Source organism: Staurois parvus, unplaced genomic scaffold, assembly GCF_062004578.1.
Source record: "Staurois parvus isolate SC_StPar_1 unplaced genomic scaffold, SC_StPar_1.0 ptg000010l, whole genome shotgun sequence".
NCBI lineage: Eukaryota > Metazoa > Chordata > Amphibia > Anura > Ranidae > Staurois > Staurois parvus.
The window spans coordinates 2,466,541-2,489,125 of record NW_028317806.1 but is presented as its reverse complement, the minus strand read 5'-3'; positions in this window follow the sequence as shown (position 1 = coordinate 2,489,125).

Here is a 22,585-nt window from a genome sequence, read left to right as displayed (position 1 = left end):
GGTGTTCCAATCACCTCCATGGCCACAGGTGTATAAAATCAAGCACCTAGGCTTGCAGACTACTTCTACACACATTTATGAAAGAATGGGTTGCTCTCAGGAGCTCATTGAATCAAGCATGGTGCCATGATAGTTAATTACATATATCTATATTGTACCGCGCTCCAAACTTAATAACTCTAAGTGCTCTAAATAATTAAATAAATAAATATTAAATATAACCAATTATTCAATAATAATCTATATCCATAATGCTTAAATCCATAATTGCATAGTACTTAAATCCATGATTGAAGTGAATCAGAAAAATTTCATTATAAATTATGAATCAGTGTATAAAAAACTGCGTGCCTAAAAAGTGAAAAAATACAATAAAAATATAAAAAAATGAAAAATGTAAAAAATAAATAAAGTAAAATATACTGGAAGAAAATTTTATATAGGTTATTGATAGTTCAGTTCATACGAATAGAGATGGTAATATGGATCAATCTGATTTGCGTAGTAAGTCAATGTTCATGACATGGACCTCTCTCTCCTTCCTCCTTTCTTCAGCTTTTCTCAATTAAGACTTTCTCCTCTATTTGCTTAGGCTTATTCCTCCATAAACGATACATACATAGAGAAGAGAAAAAGAAACATAGTGTCTTATCCTGAGTAAAAATGTTTAATGAGCTTCTGATCTCCCACTCACATGGTATCAGCAAAAGTAACGCTTTGTATAAAAAACTCCAATTCCTCCTGCAAACAGCACTGCAGGTGTGTGTGTGTTCACTCGCTATACTCGCCGTTTCCTCTGTGGATGCGTGATGACGTCACCGCCCCTCCCCTACGCGTTACGCTACAGGGACTCGTAGCTTCCTCTGGGGGATGTAGTTTTGTAGGTTTGTAGGATGTAGGTTGCCACCTGTGCAATAAGTCCATCCGTGACATTTCAGTGCTACTAAATATTCCACGGTCAACTGTTAGTGGTATTATAACAAAGTGGAAGCAACTGGGAACAACAGCAACTCAGCCATGATGTGGTAGGCCATGTAAAATTATAAAGTGGGATCAGCGCATGCTGAAGCGCACAGTGCGCAGAAGTCGCCAACTGTCTGCAGAGTCAATAGCTAAAGACCTCTAAACTTTATGTGGCCTTCACATTAATCGCAACAACAGTGCGTAGAGAGCTTCATGGAATGAGTTTCCATGGCCGAGCAGCTGCATCCAAGCCTTACATCACCAAGTGCAATGCAAAGCATCGCATGCAGTGGTGTAAAGCAAGCCACCACTGGACTCTAGAGCAGTGGAGACATGTTCTCTGGAGTGACCAATCGCACTTCTCTGTCTGGCAATCTGATGGACGTGTCTGGGTTTGACGGTTGCCAGGAGAACAGTAATTGCCTGACTGCGTTGTGCCAAGTAAGTTTGGTGGAGTGGGGATTATGGTGTGGGGTTATTTTTCAGGGATTGGGCTTGCCCCCTTTGTTCCAGTGAAGGGAATTCTTAAGGCATCAGAATACCAAGACATTTTGGACAATTTCATGCTCCCAACTTTGTAGGAACAGTTTAGAGATGGCACCTTCCTGTTCCAACATGACTGTGCGCCAGTGCACAAGCAAGGTCCATAAAGACATGGATGAGCGAGTTTGAGGTGGAGGAACTTGACTGGCCTGCAGAGTCCTGACCTCAACCCGCTAGAACACATTTCGGTTGAATTAGAACAGAGACTGCGAGCCAGGCTTTCTCATCTGACATCATGCCTGACAACATCGGGGCATGCTCCTAATGAGACGACAGATGGTGCCCTGCGGTATTTCCTCCCAGATCTGGACCAGGGCATCATTGAGCTTCTGGACAGTCTGGATGGACCAAAACATGATATTTCAGAGGTTTTCTATTGGATTTCGGTCAGGCGAGTGTGGGGTCATTCAATGGTATCAATTCATTCATCCTCTAGGAGCTGCCTGCATAATCTCACCACGAGGCCAGGCATTTTCATCTACCAGGAGGAACCCAGGACCCACTGCACCAGATTAGGGTCTGACAATATGTCTAAGGATTTCATCCCGATACCTAATGGCAGTCAGAGTGCCATTGTCTAGCCTGTAGAGGTTTGTGTGTCCCTCCATGAATATGCCTCCCCAGACCATCTCTGACCCACCACCAAAACGCTCATGCTGAACAATGTTACAGGCAGCATAATGTTCTCCACGGCTGCTCCAGACCCTTTCACATCTGTCACATGTGCTCAGGGTGAACCTGCTCTCATCTGTGAAAAGCTCAAGGCGCCAGTGGTGGACCTGCCAATTCTGGTGTTCAATGGCAAATGCTAATCAAGCTCTATGGTGCCAGGCAGTGAGCAGAGGGCCTACTAGAGGACGTCAGCCCCACAGGCCACCCTCATGAAGTCTCTTTCTGATTTTGTGGGCAGAGACATTCACACCAGTGGCCTGCTGGAGGTCATTTTGTAGGGCTCTGGCAGTGCACATCCTGTTACTCCTTGCGCAAAGGGTTAAAGACCTTCTACGACCCTATCCAGATCTCCTAGAGTAACTGTCTGTCTCCTGGAATCTCCTCAATATGTTTTTTATCAATTTACATTTTTGTATGTCCAATGTGACACCATACATTACATTGATTTACGTATCCTCTGTGTTGTACTTTTCAGCCCTGATGAATGGGGGATGAGTTTTGGACCTTGAGAAGCGTTGACTGCCTTGTATAGTCTTCCACCTGATTATATATTATAATAAATTCATATATTGAGCACAAACTTGTGGTGATGTGCTTCAATTTCAGAGCCACTTATTTTAAAATAAAACAAGGGACAGTTGTGGTAAAATTGGCATAGGCAATGTGGATCCAAAAAGGATAGGATTTCCATTGTTTGCTCCCAGTGCACTGTGGGTACAGTTACATAGCTAGTCTGGCTGAAAAAAGTCCATCCAGTTAAACCCTTAAAAAAAAAAAGTTATAATCCTATACCCACAGTTGATCTAGAGGAAGGCAAGAAAAAATCCCAGCAAAACATGATTCAATTTGCTCCTGCAGGGAAAAAAAATTCCTTCCTAATCCCCCGAGAGTCAATCGGATATTCCCTGAATCAACTTTACCTATAAATGTTAGGATCCAGTTATATTCTGTGTATCTAGGAAAGTATCCAGGCCTTTTTTAAAGCAATCCACTGAGCTGGCCAGAACCAACTCTTGAGGGAGTCTATTCCACATTTTCACAGCTCTCACTGTGAAGAAACCTTTCTGTGTTTGGAGATTAAATTTATTTACTGATGTATTTATACATGTTGATCATATCCCACCTTAATCTCCTCTTCTCAAGAGAGAATAAATTCAGTTTCTCTAATCTTTCCTCATAGCTGATCTCCTCCATGCCTCTTATCAGTTTAGTTGCCCTTCTCTGTACTTTTTTCAGTTCCTCAATGTTCCTTTTTGTGAACTGGTGCCCAAAACTGAACTGCATATTCCAGATGAGGTCTTACTAGTATTACTAATGATTTGTACAGGGGTAATATATCTCTCTCTCTGGAGTCTATACCTCTTTTAATACAAGAGAGGATTTTACTCGCTTTAGAAATCGCAGCTTGGCATTGCATGCCATTATTAAGCTCTATCAGAACTCCCAGATCCTTCTCTACCATTGATTCCCCCAGTTGTACCCCCCCCCCCCCCCAGTATGTATGATGCATGCATATTCTTACCCCCAAGTGCATCACCTTACATTTATCAACATTAAACCTCATTGTTGCCCAATTAAACAGAGCATTGAGGTCGGCTTGTAAGTTGAAGACCTCCTGTAAGGACGTAATTCCACTGCACAGCTTGGTGTCATCTGCAAAGACTGAAATGGGATTTTTAATCTCAGACCCTATATCGTTTATAAATATATTAAAAAGTAAGGGTCCCAACACTGAACCTTGGGGTACACCACTGATGACCCCAGACCATTCAGAGTATGAATCATTAACCACTACTCTTTGAATACGATCTTTTAGCCAGTTTTCTATCCATTTACATATGGATTTTTCCAAGCCCGTAGACTTTACCTTACACATTAGCCATGTGTGGGGAACTGTGTCAAACTCTTTTTTTACAAAATACAAGTATACCACGTCCACAGCCACCCCTCTGTCCAAGGTTTTGCTCACCTCCTCATAAAAAGAAATCAGATTTGTTTGACAACTTCTGTCTTTCATGAATCCATGCTGTCTGTTGGTTAAATTATTTTTTTCCAGCAAGAACTCATCTATGTGGTCTTTTATTAAACTCTCCAGTATCTTCCCAACTATAGAAGTTAAACTAACAGGTCTGTAATTACTTGGTAAAGATTTTGATCCCTTTTTAAATATAGGCACCACATTGGCCTTATGCCAATCCAGTGGTACTATGGCAGTCATTAACGAGTACCTAAAAATTAGAAACAATGGCTTTGAAATGACAGAGCTCAATTCTTTGAGGACCCGTGGGTGTATGCCAACTGGTCCAGGTGCTTTATTCAGTCTAAATATTTTTGGATCATATCAATTGTGAGCCAATGTGGATCATCTGGAGCTGTGTCAATACCATGCCCATTATGAACAAGAACTCCCCCATGTTCCTTTGTATACACAGAGCTGAAGAACGTATTGAATACATTTGCCTTCTCTTTGTCCCCAGTCACCCACTCTAGATTATTTTGTAAAGGGCCTACATGCCTGGAATGTTATCAGTTATCAGAATGTTTACAATCAATCAAAAATTAACTCTGATAACACTGACAGGTACCAGCTGAATCCCTTTCTACAGAAGAGGTCTGATCAACAACTAACACGCCTTTAATTGCTTCCTCAGTTTTACAAGACACTTCCACAAATTCTGAACGTTGACTGTTCTCTGTCTCAGATCTCCATAGTGTTTGGGAATTTTGGCTCCATGGACCTGAGCACAATAGAACAATAGGAGTACAAAATGTGTGTGACTCATCCCTGGAGCCCTACTGAGAAGAAAATATACAGCTCCGCATTTTGTCTACAATGGAGCCAAGGCCCAGACATATGTCATCTAGTACCTTTCCATAAACAGGCCTAATATCAGGGATCCCCTTTAAGAGGTTGACATAGCGCTAGGAGAGCTTTAGACAAGAAGAAATATTTAGCATTAAAGGGAACTTATCAAGATAATATGTCTCCTTATCCTTAACCATTTGAGCTGGAAGGTGTTGCCACCATCATGACCAGCTCATTTTTTTGCTATTTGGCACTACGCTACTTTAACCGGCAATTGCTTGGTCATGCACCACTGTACGCAAATTTAAATTTATACCATTTTTTTTTTCACACAAATAGAGCTCTCTTTTGGTGGCATTTGATCACCAATGGGTTTTTCATTTTTTATTATATAAATCATATATTTATTTTCTTCATGCTTTTTTGATTTTTAAAATATTTTTTCTTTTTTTTTTTTAAATTGTTTCCTTTTTTTCCATATATATTTTTTTTTAATTCTGTCATCAGTAGCTCAGTGCCACCATTTATTGACATTGTTATTGCTTACACAGTGAAGATCACTGTATATTCAATAGTTATAGCTGTCATGAATGGGTTAACAGCTTGCTTTTGGTCGTGATCTGTGATTGGCTACAGCTAATCACATGGTACAGGTACCATGTGATTACGCAAGCTGTTCATGAATGGAAAGCTATTCATGACAGGTTGTTTAAATTGTTATCATGTAATCGCTTTGGCCATTCATAGTGATCACATGATACCCGGTACCGATTACCGGTAACTGTAATCCGCTTTGTCTGTTCACAGGAGGGGTGCTACCAAAGCAGGCACAATAACGTACATATATGTGATTGCGCCTGCGCGTGCCACCCCACAGCAGTATATGAAGTGTGGCGGGTCGGCAAGTGGTTACAGTGATAATATCCACTTGCCCACTGGGCACTTTCTCCTCCTTCCTGCCCAGGACAATTTTCAGCTTTCAGTTCTGTCACATTTTGAATGACAATTACGTGGTCATACAACACAGGAGCCATATGACATTTTTGTAATTTTTTTTTCAGACAGAGCATACTTTTGATGTTATTTGATCACCACTGTGTTTTTTTTATTTTTTGCTAAACAAATGAAAACATTTCACAAATAAGTAATTTTTCTCCTTCACTGATGTGCGCTGATGGGGCTACACTGATGGGCACTGATAGCCTGCACTGATGAGGCTGCACTGATAGGCAGCACTGAAGGACACTGATTGGCACTGATAGGTGGCACTGAAGGGAACTGATAGGTACTGTTAGGTTGCACTGATAGGCAACACTGAGCACTTATGGGGCTACACTGAGTATCAGGGCACTGATGATTAGTGCCCTGACTTTCAGTGTTGATGTCCCTGTGAGAATCGCTGGTGACCGGCTCTTTTCTCCTCACACTGTCACAGCGCGTGAGAAGACTGCTAACTGGCAAGTCTATTTACACTGTGATCAGCTGTAATTGAACACAGCTGATCACTTGGGTAAAGGGCTGCTGTGATTGGCCCTTTACCTCTCTGTGATCAGCTGTGTACGATGGACACAGTGATCACAGAATGCTCCCAGTGGACACTCAAGGGGGCAGGTTTCTGGGAGGATGTCAATAGACGCCCTCCCAGAACCAGCCGACCACTCTGTAGCTATCATTTGACTTTAGTGTGACCGGCAAGTAGTTAAAGGATTTTTTTGTGTGTTAGAATAAAATATATGTTATGCTTACCTCCTTTGTGCAATGATATTCCACAGAGCGGTTCCTTACTTACTCTTTGCCAGTCCCCTGCTGCCCCCGGTCCTTGCTCTGGGTGCCTTCTTAGCAAGCCAGGTGCTAGTGGGGCACCTGTGCGCATGCTCCCAGCCAGGCTTTGTGTGTCCATAGACACACATAGTGCCAGCAAGCCACATCTCCACTCCCTCTTCACAGGAGTTTGACTGACATCAGCAGGAACCTTTGGCTCCTGCTGCTCTTATATCTCCTGTGGGACCAGGAAAAAGGAAAAGCAGTGCTGCAGATGGGACAGAGCTGGAGTGGTCAGATAAGTCAGGTAAGTGTTGGGGGGGGGGGGGGAAGAACAGGTAGTGGGGTGTGCAGGGAATGCCCCATTTACACAGAACTTACACACACTTTCACTCAGCTGATTGGAATTTTTTTCTCTATAAATAGGCCCCTTTGTGTGTATGGGACAGAACTGTGATTTTACTTTCAGAGGAGAGTGTTGCCTGAAGCCTGGACTAACAGGTTTTTTTTTTCTAGTTTTTCGTATAATTCAGGTTTTCTGAAGCAAGGCGGCTCTGAGACACTTGTATTGATAGCTCGAAATATATTCCAAACACATCATTAGTGGAAGAAAGGTTCTTTTACTGATACTGATGCTGCTTGCCAGGTTTCACTTGCTAACTTGCCTAAACATTGACAAGTAAGTAAACAAAGGAGCTTAATCAAATATTTTTCCCTACAAAATACATCAGCTCCTTTAAAGTGGACCTATCCTTATACCAACCACCAGCCCCAAACACATCTTTCCATCTTACCTACATTAGCTAAATAAAGCAGTTACATTCTTATTTTTGCTACAGAGGACACTGCTTTGTGACCTCATGGTGGTTGGTCACATGACCAAATGCCTAGGCAGGCTTCTGTTGTCAGCACACCTCTCCACATCCCTGTATAAACTCTATGGGGACTTTGATGACAACTAGAAGCCTGTAGATGAGAACCGAACAGCTGCTTAGGGTTCCACATGAAGATCCAGCCTCTCTCCACCTTTCAGGCACTTCGCTGAAAGCATGTGCTGTATATAATGTGCTACCATTATACTTGCTACCTATGCAAATAAACATAATTGTAATTTGATCAAAATGTCCATGTATTCTTTAAACAGAAATGGCACAGACAATATCACAACTGGATCAGATAAATCCTTGGTGGCAATGGCTGTATATTACATCCAGGGCCAGGACAGGGGGTGGGCGGAAGGGGCGGCTGCCCTGGTCGCAATGGTTTGCTGTAGGGAGGGGGCACCTTCCTTCTTTTACAAGGGGCAGGAGTAGTGACAGTGGCAGTTATTTTGACAAGCGAGTGACTGCTGGGTGTAGGATCCTCTAAGCTTGTACACCATGGACCAGGGGAGGGCACACTTTGGCATCTTTGCCCTGGGCGCTGGATGGCCTTGTCCCAGCACCGATTACAACTGTATAGTTCCTCCTTCTTTATGTCTGCATGTTGTAGCTATTATGTAACAATATAATCCTAGAGTTGAATTCTAGGAAAACTGCTAAACACAAAGATGAAATTCCTAAGGGTACTGTTATGCCTACAAAAGGATTTGCTTTTCGGTCCATCCAGTTTTAAGATTTGCACAGTTCTGTCACACAATACAGCCTGGTTTGGATGACCTGCTGCAATTCAGTAAGGCTCCTTTTACATAGGCGACCAGGGAGTGGTAAAAACAGGTGTTGTTCCACATTTTAGCTGCTCCCTGACAGCCCACCTACAAGCAGACATGGTGCAGCTCGGAGGAGTACACATTGCAGTGCCTGCAATGCTTTGCATCGTGGTGTCGCAATTACGACATGCTGTATTTGACAGGGGGAACTGCCTGTCAAAGTGAATGGGGCTGCGCCAAACCACAAATGCAAATGTAAAATTGCCGTTCAGCAAATAAAAAAAAGAAACCCAGCATCAGGCAAACCTTCTTTCACTGTCTTTTAAAAAGCAGTCCACCGTGTATCGCTTTTCAAAGGGCAGGAAACACTGACGGAGCCTAAAAGTTACAAGACTTGTCCTTCCACAGCCTGCGACTGTGCAGTGAAAGGAGAAACAACAGAATTATGAGCTCATCTGTCCGTCACTCTGCTCTTTCCTCTTATCAGCATGCTCCTTGTGCTGCTTCTCCCTCTCACAGTCTAAGCTCTGCACTACAGGGACTGCAAGAGACTGATAGCAAGTCAAATTCAGCCACTTACATGCTTGCTTTTAACAAAATAATTGTATTTAAAAATAAATATACAGATGCACTCATTTGTGTCTTTAAAGAGGAATTACATCTGTTTAACCCCTTGCCTACTGGGCACTTTCACCCTCTTCCTGCCCAGGCCAATTTTTAGCTTTCAGCGCTCTCACACTTTGAATTACAATTGCGCGGTCATGCAACATTGTACACATATGAAATTTTTATCATTTTTTTCACATAAATAGAGCTTTCTTTTGGTGGTATTTAATCACCACTGGGTATTCTATTTTTTGTACTATAAACAAAAAAATAGCAAAACATTTGAAAAAAAAAGGTTTTCTTTGTTTCTATTATAAAATTTTACAAACAGGTAATTTTTCTCCTTCACTGATGTGCATTGATGAGGCTGCACGGATGGGAGCTGATAGGCAGCACTGATGGGCACTGAAGAAGTGGCACGGATAAGCCGAACTGATGGGCACTGATAGGCTGCACTGATGAGGTGGCACTGATATTCAGAAATGATGGGCACTGATAGGCAGCACTGATGGGTGGCACTGACTGATGGCACTGCTGGGCACTGATGAGTGGCACTGATTGGCGCAACTGTTGGGCCCACTGATGGGTGGCACTGGTGGGAGGCACTAGTGGGCACTGAGCATCAGGGCACTGAGCATCAGTGCCCTGATAATCAGTGCCGATCTGCTCTGTGACACTTGCTCTGTGACAGCGTGAGGAAAGTGCAGCCGATACTGGCAACTGTATTTACTCAACATAGCTGATCATGTGGTAAAAGGCCACTGTGATTGGCCTTTTACTTCATCACATCATCAGCTTTGTCCGTGGGACACCGCTGGGGGCGCGCGGGAGGGCGCGTTCTGGGAGGACATCATATGATGCCCTCCCAGAACTGTACAACTGCGCTGTAGCCGTCATTCGACTATAGCATGGTTGGCAAGATGTTAAAGAAGTATTAAACCCAAAAGCAAACGTATTATGTTAAAGCTTACCAATTCTTAGATGTGGTGGCTGTATTAGTTTTATTTTTTAGGCTGTCTTTCTTCTGTTTTCATTTGGTGATATAGATAGTAAGGGCTCGTTCACACTTGACTGTTTTACCAACGCTTGCCAAACACCCCTATAGCGTTTGGCAAGCGTTGGTCCGGCGTTTGTGGAGCATTTATTAACGCTCGGCAAAAGCTGCATGTGCGGTTTAGCGGCCGTTGCTAGGCATTTGTTGAGCGTTAAAAACGCCTCGCAAACGCCTATAATAAAGTTTGAATGGTGTTACCGCTCCGCAAACGCCCCGCAACTGCGCCGCAAACGCCAGCCGGGCATTTGTGGAGCGTCACCATAGACTAGAATAGGAGGCTTCAATGCCTCCTGACTCGACCAGAGGCGTCCATTTTGCCGCGACGCAACGCAACCGCTCCCGTTAGAACAGCACCATGTGCTGCAATGTGCAGAATTGTCAGAGGCGTTTGGGAAGCGGTACAAAACGCTTCCCAAACACCTCTCTGCCGCCTGCACACAACGCTAGTGTGAACGTAGCCTTAGTGTGCTGTTTTTCAAAAGTTCAAGCTCTCCGGCAGAATGAATTCTTGCTTAAGTGAGAAATGCGGAAGTGGGAGCAGATAACTATCAGAAAAAAAGGTACCTGCTCCCAAAAAAAGAAAAAATCACTAATGATGTTACAGTGGTGGAGGTGGCAGGAGGAGGTCTCAGCAGAACTTTCACCTTTAAAGAGTTGCTAAACCCACAACAGTAAAATCAGTCTGTATATGCAGTAAAGCATGCTTGTTATACTCACTGTGGAACCTAAGTTAATCCTCCACACTGTGTAAAAAGGCTGTTTGATCCTGTCTTTTCTGATCCTACCCTTCTTCCACTGTCCCCAATCCATCTATTAATAGTACAGAGCTCTAGGAGGCACTCTGCATATGCTCAGTTTGGTGTGTATTGCTAGAGGATTTTTTTTTTGTGTGTGTATGTGTGTGGGGAGGGGGTGCATGTGAACAGCATAGGGCCAATCAGTAATGTCCGGACAGAGGGTTAGGGGTCTTGCAGCCTCATAGGACAATCGGAGTATGAAAACTCTTCCTACAAGCTTTAACCAGTGCTATGCTGCACACTGATAGAAGTCACAAGACTGCTCTACCTGCTGATGAGAAAAGGTATTTAGCAGTTTATATTTACTAAAATAACAGCATTTCCATGTTGTGTGTACTGTGGGAGACCAGATATAGTGAATGCAGGGTCCGGGGTTTAGTAACACTTTTAAGTTTTGCTTCATTGTTTGCCTGAAGTTTAGCTATCAATATGTATGCAAATTATTATTTCCTTTTGACATTAAACCAAGAAAATATGTAGCAAAGTGAAAAGTAGTCTGCCACATCTAAACATTTTTTTACATTGATGCTGAATTTGCAGCAGCCAGTCCATGTAGAAGTCAGTAGGGTCACCACCATGCTCCACTGCGGCTGAGAAAATAAAATCATTTTATACATGTCAGCATTTTACTAGATTTCTCTTCCCTGGGTGTGATCAGATCTAGATAAAGTTTTTCCTGTTTTCGTGCGGTTATTCTACACTGAACACCAACAGCGAATTGTACCAGGAGGAAGAACGAGATTTATACATTTACTGTACATTAAATGGGCCTCTTTTAAAGCCACACTAAAATATTTAGTAGTTGTGTACTATTTATGAATACATTGTTCAGTGTATTGTCACATGAAGCTAGCATAAATACCTGAATCTGTCCAAAAATCAGCTTCCTGACATTTCCTGTACAGCAGGTGGCATGGGTCCACACTATAAGCCAATCAGACACAGCTGTAGGCACATGTGCTGACAGAAGGAGAGAGCAGAGTGATGTTTCTGACTTATCAATGTGTTGCTCCACTATCTTTTCAGTAGGCTTTGGGCAAAGAAGTGACACCACTGCATTCCTTAATTCCAAAAGAGAATGTGTTGTCACTCTCCCAGCGGTGCTGTGTGGAAGGTGTGTACGATTCTCAAAAATGGCTGAATACAATTGGAAATATTTTAGCTGTAAGACAGTTCACATATGTGTACATGAAATGCATGTTTTGGTGAATGTCTGGAGTTCAGGTGTAGTTTTAAATGATTACTCCTGAGCCACCAGTCACTGCCCTTCTGAAAATGGTCACTTGCCTACTTTCCTGATTAAAATAGATTCCGACATTTTTTTCCATAATTTTTTATCCTTGATAATGTCTCTTAACATTCAAACTATTATACAAATGTCTTTCTTAGCGTAGATTTAGACATATGTCTAAATATACTTCTCCTCTGAAGCCTGATCCGCATTTGGATCACGCTTCAGAGGCCATTGACAGGTGGTGAGGTTGCGACATGATGCCTCCTCACTGCCTGTTTTATCTCCATTTTTGTTGGCCAATGACCTGGAACACAGGTCAACTGCCCCTCAACCACACATCCAAATGTAGCCTTAGGGATAGATGTTGCTATATTTTTTTTAATGTTTTCCTTTCATAAAGAGGAAAATATTCCCCTTACAATCCATCATCTGCTTTTCACTCAAGAAGGATGGCACTATCTTTATTCAGGCATCAGTCAGGATTAATATCACCATGTCCTGAACTGAGATGCCAGCTCAGGGATGTCATAATCATAGAAATTCCCATGCCTGTGCAGTTCTTGGATCTGTTCACAAATCACACAGATCAGACCCTCCTGCAGCCGCTCAACAATGTTGCAGTTTTAAACAATGCAGAGAATAGACTAAATAAATGCTTCCTCCTGCTTGCAGCAGACTGATCACATCATCTCAGCCTAGAGCAGTGATGGCGAACCCGTGGCACGCGTGCCACAGCCGGCACGCCGAGCCTTATCTGTGGGCACGCCAGGAGAATCCAGCGGCGCGCTGTCTTCCCGGCTGTAGTGTGCGTGACAGCCGGGTCCCAAGTGCGCATGCACAAGAAGCAGTGCTCTTTGTGAATGGTAAGGCGGTACCTGGGACACATGACAGATCCCAGAAGCCGCCGGACCAATCACAAAGTGCAGCGCTTCTCGCGCATGCGCACTGGGCATCCGGCTGTCCGACGAGCGCCCACACTACAGAAGCCGGGAAGACAGCGCGCGGCTGGATAAAGGAACAGGTAAGATAAAAAAAAAACTCTGCGGAAGTAAGAGCGGGTACCTGTCAAATTCAGGTACCCGCTCCCCCTCCCTCCCCAAAGGTCAGCAGTCATCTCTGTACTGTCCGCAGTCTCTGGTCATCCCTGTGCTGTCCGCAGTCTCTGGTCATCCCTGTGCTGTCCGCAGTCTCTGGTCATCCCTGTACTGTCCGCAGTCTCTGGTCATCCCTGTACTGTCCGCAGTCTCTCGTCATTCCTGTACTGTCCGCAGTCTCTGGTCATCCCTGTACTGTGTCCGCAGTCTCTGGTCATCTCCTGTACTGTGTCCGCAGTCTCTGGTCATCTCCTGTACTGTGTCTGCAGTCTCTGGTCATCCCTGTACTATGTCCGCAGTCTCTGGTCATCCCTGTACTGTCCGCAGTCTCTGGTCATCCCTGTACTGTCCGCAGTCTCTGGTCATCCCTGTACTGTCCGCAGTCTCTGGTCATCCCTGTACTGTCCGCAGTCTCTGGTCATCCCTGTACTGTGTCCGCAGTCTCTGGTCATCCCTGTACTGTGTCCGCAGTCTCTGGTCATCCCTGTACTGTCCGCAGTCTCTGGTCATCCCTGTACTGTGTCCGCAGTCTCTGGTCATCCCTGTACTGTGTCCGCAGTCTCTGGTCATCCCTGTACTGTGTCCGCAGTCTCTGGTCATCTCCTGTACTGTGTCCGCAGTCTCTCGTCATCTCCTGTACTGTGTCCGCAGTCTCTCGTCATCTCCTGTACTGTGTCCGCAGTCTCTGGTCATCTCCTGTACTGTGTCCGCAGTCTCTGGTCATCTCCTGTACTGTGTCCGCAGTCTCTGGTCATCTCCTGTACTGTGTCCGCAGTCTCTGGTTATCCCTGTACTGTGTCCGCAGTCTCTGGTCATCCCTGTACTGTGTCCGCAGTCTCTGGTCATCCCTGTACTGTGTCCGCAGTCTCTGGTCATCCCTGTACTGTGTCCGCAGTCTCTGGTCATCCCTGTACTGTCCGCAGTCACTGGTCATCCCTGTACTGTGTCCGCAGTCTCTGGTCATCTCCTGTACTGTGTCCGCAGTCTCTGGTCATCTCCTGTACTGTGTCCGCAGTCTCTGGTCATCTCCTGTACTGTGTCTGCAGTCTCTGGTCATCCCTGTACTGTGTCCGCAGTCTCTGGTCATCCCTGTACTGTCCGCAGTCTCTGGTCATCCCTGTACTGTGTCCGCAGTCTCTGGTCATCCCTGTACTGTCCGCAGTCACTGGTCATCCCTGTACTGTCCGCAGTCACTGGTCATCCCTGTACTGTGTCCGCAGTCTCTGGTCATCCCTGTACTGTCCGCAGTCTCTGGTCATCTCCTGTACTTTCCGCAGTCTCTGGTCATCCCTGTACTGTCCGCAGTCACTGGTCATCCCTGTACTGTGTCCGCAGTCTCTGGTCATCTCCTGTACTGTGTCCACAGTCTCTGGTCATCCCTGTACTGTCCGCAGTCTCTGGTCATCCCTGTACTGTGTCCGCAGTCTCTGGTCATCCCTGTACTGTCCGCAGTCTCTGGTCATCTCCTGTACTGTGTCCGCAGTCACTGGTCATCTCCTGTACTGTGTCCGCAGTCTCTGGTCATCCCTGTACTGTGTCCGCAGTCTCTGGTCATCCCTGTACTGTCCGCAGTCTCTGGTCATCCCTGTACTTTGTCCGCAGTCTCTGGTCATCCCTGTACTGTCCGCAGTCACTGGTCATCCCTGTACTGTGTCCGCAGTCTCTGGTCATCTCCTGTACTGTGTCCGCAGTCTCTGGTCATCTCCTGTACTGTGTCCGCAGTCACTGGTCATCCCTGTACTGTGTCCGCAGTCTCTGGTCATCTCCTGTACTGTGTCCGCAGTCTCTGGTCATCTCCTGTACTGTGTCCGCAGTCTCTGGTCATCTCCTGTACTGTGTCCGCAGTCTCTGGTCATCTCCTGTACTGTGTCCGCAGTCTCTGGTCATCCCTGTACTGTCCGCAGTCTCTGGTCATCCCTGTACTGTGTCCGCAGTCTCTGGTCATCCCTGTACTGTCCGCAGTCACTGGTCATCTCCTGTACTGTGTCCGCAGTCTCTGGTCATCCCTGTACTGTGTCCGCAGTCTCTGGTCATCCCTGTACTGTCCGCAGTCTCTGGTCATCCCTGTACTTTGTCCGCAGTCTCTGGTCATCCCTGTACTGTCCGCAGTCACTGGTCATCCCTGTACTGTGTCCGCAGTCTCTGGTCATCTCCTGTACTGTGTCCGCAGTCTCTGGTCATCTCCTGTACTGTGTCCGCAGTCTCTGGTCATCTCCTGTACTGTGTCCGCAGTCTCTGGTCATCTCCTGTCCTGTGTCCGCAGTCTCTGGTCATCCCTGTACTGTCCGCAGTCTCTGGTCATCCCTGTACTTTGTCCGCAGTCTCTGGTCATCCCTGTACTGTCCGCAGTCACTGGTCATCCCTGTACTGTGTCCGCAGTCTCTGGTCATCTCCTGTACTGTGTCCGCAGTCTCTGGTCATCTCCTGTACTGTGTCCGCAGTCTCTGGTCATCCCTGTACTGTGTCCGCAGTCTCTGGTCATCCCTGTACTGTCCGCAGTCTCTGGTCATCTCCTGTACTTTCCGCAGTCTCTGGTCATCCCTGTACTGTCCGCAGTCACTGGTCATCCCTGTACTGTGTCCGCAGTCTCTGGTCATCTCCTGTACTGTGTCCGCAGTCTCTGGTCATCCCTGTACTGTCCGCAGTCTCTGGTCATCCCTGTACTGTGTCCGCAGTCTCTGGTCATCCCTGTACTGTCCGCAGTCTCTGGTCATCTCCTGTACTGTCCGCAGTCTCTGGTCATCTCCTGTACTGTTCGCAGTCTCTGGTCATCTCCTGTACTGTGTCCGCAGTCTCTGGTCATCTCCTGTACTGTGTCCGCAGTCTCTGGTCATCTCCTGTACTGTGTCCGCAGTCTCTGGTCATCTCCTGTACTGTCCGCAGTCTCTGGTCATCCCTGTACTGTCCGCAGTCTCTGGTCATCCCTGTACTGTGTCCGCAGTCTCTGGTCATCCCTGTACTGTGTCCGCAGTCTCTGGTCATCTCCTGTACTGTGTCCGCAGTCTCTGGTCATCCCTGTACTGTCCGCAGTCTCTGGTCATCTCCTGTACTGTGTCCGCAGTCTCTGGTCATCCCTGTACTGTCCGCAGTCTCTGGTCATCCCTGTACTGTGTCTGCAGTCTCTGGTCATCCCTGTACTGTGTCTGCAGTCTCTGGTCATCCCTGTACTGTCCGCAGTCTCTGGTCATCTCCTGTACTGTCCGCAGTCTCTGGTCATCTCCTGTACTGTTCGCAGTCTCTGGTCATCTCCTGTACTGTGTCCGCAGTCTCTGGTCATCTCCTGTACTGTGTCCGCAGTCTCTGGTCATCTCCTGTACTGTGTCCGCAGTCTCTGGTCATCTCCTGTCCTGTGTCCGCAGTCTCTGGTCATCCCTGTACTGTCCGCAGTCTCTGGTCATCCCTGTACTGTGTCCGCAGTCTCTGGTCATCCCTGTACTGTGTCCGCAGTCTCTGGTCATCTCCTGTACTGTGTCCGCAGTCTCTGGTCATCTCCTGTACTGTGTCCGCAGTCTCTGGTCATCTCCTGTACTGTCCGCAGTCTCTGGTCATCTCCTGTACTGTGTCCGCAGTCTCTGGTCATCCCTGTATTGTGTCCGCAGTCTCTGGTCATCCCTGTACTGTCCGCAGTCTCTGGTCATCCCTGTACTGTGTCTGCAGTCTCTGGTCATCCCTGTACTGTGTCTGCAGTCTCTGGTCATCCCTGTACTGTGTCCGCAGTCTCTGGTCATCCCTGTACTGTCCGCAGTCTCTGGTCATCCCTGTACTGTCCGCAGTCTCTGGTCATCCCTGTACTGTGTCTGCAGTCTCTGGTCATCCCTGTACTGTGTCCGCAGTCTCTGGTCATCTCCTGTACTGTCCGCAGTCTCTGGTCATCTCCTGTACTGTGTCCGCAGTCTCTGGTCATCTCCTGTACTGTGTCCGCAGTCTCTGGTCATCCCTGTACTGTGTCCGCAGTCTCTGGTCATCCCTGTACTGTGTCCGCAGTCTCTGGTCATCCCTGTACTGTGTCCGCAGTCTCTGGTCATCCCTGTACTGTTAATTAGTTTGCACTACTGTACGAGTTGTTTTTTCTAAACCAAAAGCTCGATATTCAGGTTTCATTGCAGTGTTGGCACTTTGAAAGAAATAAGTTGGTTTTGGGTTGCAGTTTGGGCACTCAGGCTCAAAAAGGTTCGCCATCACTGGCCTAGAGTCTAGGCCCTAGACAATGTCACTGGATTGGAGCTCAAGGATGGCTTTTTAAAGTGGTTCTAAAATCTTCTGGGTGCAGACTCAGCCCCCCCCCCTTATACACTATATATTGAGTTGGCCCACCCTTTGCAGCTATAACAGCTTCAACTCCTCTGGGAAGGCTGTCCACAAGGTTTAGGAGTGTGTCTATGGGAAGGTTTGACCATTCTTCCAGAAGTGTATTTGCGAGGTCAGGCACTGATGTCGGACGAGAAGGCCTGGCTCACAGTCTACACTCTAATTCATCCCAGAGGTGTTCTATTGGGTTGAGGTCAGGACTCTGTGCAGGTCAGTCAAGTTCCTCCACCCCAAACTCGCTCATCCATGTCTTTATGGACCTTGCTTTGTGCACTGGTGTGCAGTCATGTTGGAACAGGAAGGGGCCATCCCCAAACTCTTCCCACAAAGTTGGGAGCATGAAATTGTCCAAAATGTCTTGGTATGCTGACATCTTAAGAGCTCCCTTCACCAAACTTTACACTTGGCACAATCCAGTCTGGCAAGTACCGTTCTCCTGGCAACCACCAAACCCAGACATGTCCATCAGATTGCCAGACAGAGAAGTGTGATTTGTCACTCCAGAGAACACGTCTCCACTGCTCTAGAGTCCAGTGGCGGCATGCTTTACACCACTTCATCCGACGCTTTGCATTGCACTTGGTGATGTAAGGCTTGCATGCAGCTGCTCGACCATAGAAACCTATTCCATGAAGCTCTCTCTACGCTATGTTGTTGTGCTTATCTGAAGGCCACACAAAGTTTGGAGGTCTTTAGCTATTGACTCTGCAGACAGTTGGTGACTTCTGTGCGCTTCAGCATGCACTAACCCTGCTCTGTCATTTTACGTGGCCTACCACTTCATGGCTGTGTTGCTGTTGTTCCCAGTTGCTTCCACTTTGTTATAATACCACTAACAGTTGACCGTGGAATATTTAGCAGCAAGGAAATTTCACGGATGGACTTATTTTACAGGTGGCAACCTATCACAGTACAACACTTGAATTTACTGAGCTCCTGAGAGCGACCCATTCTTTCACAAATGTTTGTAGAAGCAGTCTGCATGGCTAGGTGCTTGATTTTATACACCTGTGGCCATGTGATTGGAACACCCGAATCCAATGATTTGGAGGGGTGTTCCAATACATTTGGCAATATAGTGTATTTACCTGAGCCAGCTCTCCTGGGCTTCTCTCTCCTCATTGGTTCACACAGCAACAGGAGCTTGCTGTCAATCACGGCCAGTGAGCCAATGAGGAGAGAGTGGGGGCGGCCCGAGCCGTGCTCTGTATGTGAATGGACAATATCCATTCACAGGAACGCTACTTGGGAGCGAGTCTGCTCAAGTGCCCCATAGCAAGAGGCTTGCTATTGGGGGCAGTCAGCAGGGGCGGGGAGCCAAGACCACCAGCGGGGGACCCAAAACCACTGCACAGAGCAGGTAAGTAAATGTTTGTTTTTGTTAATTACAACCTTTAGAATCACATTAATGATAATAGTTGCCAAACAGACTTTATTACATTGTATGGTACCATCAGTCCATCATTGGAATTCTACTGACAGGAGGAGAGAGCATAAAGATGATTTCAAAACTGCAGTGATGCTCCAACACTGTCCAGTCAGCAGGCCCAGGGTGGGTCGATGACTATGCTGGGTACACGCAGTTTTTTTTTTTTTGTTCAGCCAGTGGGTTGAACAAGAAAAAACATGGACATATCTCCGCATCAACACAAGCGATGTGCATGCAGGAACCTTTCCCGCTGTGCTATTGATTCTGACAGGGGGGGACCCCTTCCCCTCTGCAAAAATACACTGATCAGGGCTTGCAGCCATTGGCTGCAAGCACTGATCGAATTATGCTTTTCCAGCATGCCCATTCAACAGAAGCTGTTCATTAGACAAGCTTCTGCCAAACAGACAGAAGTGCACAAGTACCAAAAGCTGACTAGTTCCTGCTGACCTGGCTGATTTGTAGTACGTGTGTACCTGGCTCAAGCTATATTGTTTAATTTCAATGGAGAAAGGTAAGCAGGTGCATTGCATGATTAGACATGAAGAATTACTAATGTTTATCAGATAAAATTATATATATATATATATATATATATATATATATAAACAAACTATCTTGTTCAGGTTTAGCCTGAACACTTTTGAGTGCACAATTAAAAATAATTAAAAAAAAAATATACACCACAATTTTCTATTGACTTAAAAAAAAAAAAAGGAAAAAGTAAAAGAAAAAAAAAAGACCCTTCACCCTCTCACCAGCAGGTGTCACCACCAGTTCATTGACAAGATGTCCTTATCTTAGGCTTCTATTTTGCATATTCCCCACAGGATTCCCTTAGCTTTCTCCCAGGACGCATACATATTTCCAATTAGATTCATTTGAAAAAATATGAAAATCCTGGGAAAAAGTTGTGTGAAAACATTTGTATACAGTGAAAATTGAAAGGCTGCAGGGCTTACATTAATGCCATAGTCTGTCCAGATTTATTTAGTATCTGCATATTTGATTGTAAGTTGATTGTCACCAAACTGTAACTGCGTGATGTGGATTCTATTAGCCTGTCAAAACCCTAAAGTCAGCTCAGTTCACACTAGCTTTGTCAGCAGGCGTCAGACAGGCCATTTCAAAGCGTTTTTAACGCTTCTCAAATGCCTATGACAATTCTGCACATGGCAGCACACAGTACTGTTCACACTGCATCAGTTTTGCCGCGACGTTAACGCTTCAAACGCTATAGGGGCATTTGGCAAGAGTTAGAAATAAAGTTAAGTGTGAACGAGCCCTAAGTCTGTTTTATTTATTTTAGCTGGTGTTGGTTTATACTGTGTCACTGGATCAGGTTTGGATCAAAAAAGGTCATGATCGATTCATTTTTTAGAGGTTTGGGCTTCAATTAAAGCTGCTAGGGCTGGAAGGGATAGCCTAACAGGTGAAGGGCCTTTGTAAATCTTAGAAGGTGAAGTGAAGGTGTAAGAACACCAAAATTCCAAGATCTGGAAGCAAACTAGTACTTTACTTAATACTAGCCAATGCATTTTGGAGATCAGTGAGTTCCTTCCTTTTCAGTGTGCCTGCGTCCAGGACCGATCACTTGCATGTGAGCTCTGCATAAGCGACTAGATGCAAGTGGGCGTGATTAGCTGCGAGAGTCGACAACCTTCCATTGATTTCAGTGGGGCTGCCTACTTGCAGCAAATCACAGGAATCCCCATTGGGGTTCTCGCAGCTAATCGCCAGGAGGGTGCAATTGGCATTTTGAATAAACCCTTAACCCTTGAAATGTTGGGGTGATAAAGTTTGTCTCCTTCCTGGAGTTCACCTTTAAAGTTCAGCTCTGTACAGGGGGAGAAGCTGTATTGTACAATGCTGTTGGAATAAACAGGGCAATGTGCTTCAACATAATCTAATATACCAGGATGTAAAGTGTATATGAAAGCAGTCTATTTCTGCAGAACATGTACATTTCCCCATTTTTATCCCTTTCAATCCCCTGTAGGTACAGAAAAATACCTGTTGATGTGCCAGAAATGCACCCCTCCTAGTTTCTTATTGCAGGCTGACAACTGTGAGAAATGGTGTCAGTCCTGCCCAGATGCCTTTTGCTAAACTATAGGATGCCTCCCCATCTGAACAATACTTTAAGTAAGGCCCCTTTCACATGCAGCACAATCCAATTCACTCAGCAAGGGATCTGTTGTGAACCTTTGGACTTAATAACTGGTTGACCCTCCTTTGGCAGCACCAACCTCAACCAAACGTTTCCTGTAGGTGCAGATCAGACCTGCACAATGATCTGGAGTAATTTTGGACCACTCCTCTTCACAAAACTGTTTCAGTGTAGCAATATTCTTGGGATGTCTGGTGTGAATCGCTCTCTTAAGGTCATGCCACAGCATTTCAATCAGGTTGAGGTCAGGACTCTGACTGGGCCACTCCAGAAGGCGTATTCTGTGCTGTTGCAGCCATTGTTTTGTTGAATTATTTGTATGCTTTGGGTCATTGTCCTGTTGCATCACCCATCCTCTGCGGAGCTTCAGTTGGCGGACAGATGGTCGTACGTTTTCCTACAACATGTCTTGATAAACTCTGGAATTCATTTTCCCATCAATGACAACAATCCGTCCAGGCCCTGAGGCAGCAAAGCAGCCCCAAACCATGATGCTCCCTCCGCCATGTTTTACAGTGGGGATGAGGTTTTGATGTTGGTGTGCTGTGCCTTTTTTTCTCCACACATAGTGTTGTGTGTTCTTCCCAAACAACTCAATCTTGGTTTCATCTGTCCACAGTATATTTTGCCAGTAGTGCTGTGGAACATCCAGGTGCTCTTTTGCAAACTTCAAACGTGCTGCAATATTCTTTTTGGACAGCAATGGCTTCCTCCATGGTGTCCTCCCATGTACTCCATTCTTGTTTAATGTTTTCCCTATTGTAGATGTGTCAACAAAAATGTTAGCATGTGCCAGAGATTTCTGTAGGTCTTTAGCTGACACTCTGGGATTCTTCTTTACCTCATGCAGCATTCTGCGCTGTGCCCTTGCAGTCATTTTTACAGGACGACCGCGCCTAGGGAGAGTAGCAACAGTGCTAAACTTTCTCCATTTGTAGACAGTCTGTCTTACCATGGACACATGAACATCAAGGCTTTTGGAGATACTTTTGTAACCCTTTCCAGCTTCATGCAAGTCAACAATTCTTGATCGTAGGTCTTCTGAGAGCTCTTTTCTGCGAGGCATGGTTCACATCAGACAGTGCTTCTTGAAACCAGTAAACCCAAAACAGGTGTGTGTTTTTTAAGGGCAGGACAGCTGTCAGCAACACATCCAATATCATCACACTGATTGGAGTCAAGGTTGGCTCACTCCTGGCTCCAATTAGCTCTGGGAGAAGTCATTAAGCTAGAGCCTCACATACTTTTTCCTCTCTGCACTGTGAATGTTTACATGTTATGTGCAATTAAACCATGGCAACATCTAATGTTTGTGTAGTATTATGTTCAGCAGACTGTGTTCTTCTATTGCTGTGACTTGGATGACGTTCAGAGCACATTTTATGCCCAATTCATGCAAAACTCCACGTAATCCCAAGGGGTTCACATACTTTTTCTTGCAACTGTAGTTGCCCAATTAAACAGAGCATTGAGGTTCGGCTTGTAAATTGGAGACATCCC